We start from the raw sequence: 669 nt of genomic DNA, 5'->3' as shown, positions 1-669 counted from the left end.
GTTTGAAGTTGGAGTTGTTTTCTTGATGCGAGTTGTTGCTGAAAACCAGGAGGATTGAACTCTTTATTTTCAAACTGCTGGAACGGCTGAAGTTAGGATGATAACTGTCTGGAATTGGTTCCTGCGATCTCTGAAAGTTGCTCACAAACTGAGCTGATTCACTAGATATATCGCATTACTCCGTCGCATGCGAACCTGCATACAGCTCACAAACACTTATTATATGATTAACACCATAGTTAGCTAGAGAATCGATCTTCATAGACAACGCCTTTAGTTGAGCAGTGATAGTCGTAGCTGTATCCACTTTAAGAACTCCTGCTACCTTTCCATGTGATAATCTCTGGGTTGGATACTGATATTCATTAGCAACCTTCAGTTCAATTAGATCATAAGCTTCCTTATAGCTCTTTGCCTATAATGCTCCGCCTGCTGCTGTATCAAGCATGGGTCTGGACTGTGCTCCCAACCCATTGTAAAAACAAGTGATGATCATCCAATCAGGCATTCCATGATAAGGACACTTCCTAAGCATCTCCTTGTAGCACTCCCAAACTTCATATAAAGATTCTTATGATTGCTATGCAAATTGAGTAAGAGCATTCCTAATTACAGCTATCTTCGCCATAGGGAAGAATTTAGTAAGAAACTTCTGAGCAAGATCTTCCC

General features: G+C 40.7%; 1 non-coding gene across 1 annotated transcript; it reads left to right on the top strand.

The window, feature by feature from the left end:
- Positions 1-506: 506 nt before the first annotated feature.
- LOC141688082 (small nucleolar RNA R71) lies at positions 507-613 on the top strand. The gene has a single exon (XR_012561549.1). It is a non-coding gene; the product is annotated as a small nucleolar RNA R71 (small nucleolar RNA).
- Positions 614-669: the final 56 nt, after the last annotated feature.

The sequence above is a fragment of the Apium graveolens genome, chromosome 9 (genome assembly GCF_009905375.1).
Source record: "Apium graveolens cultivar Ventura chromosome 9, ASM990537v1, whole genome shotgun sequence".
NCBI lineage: Eukaryota > Viridiplantae > Streptophyta > Magnoliopsida > Apiales > Apiaceae > Apium > Apium graveolens.
The sequence above is the reverse complement of the archived record's forward strand: the minus strand, read 5'-3'. Positions and strand labels throughout refer to the sequence as shown.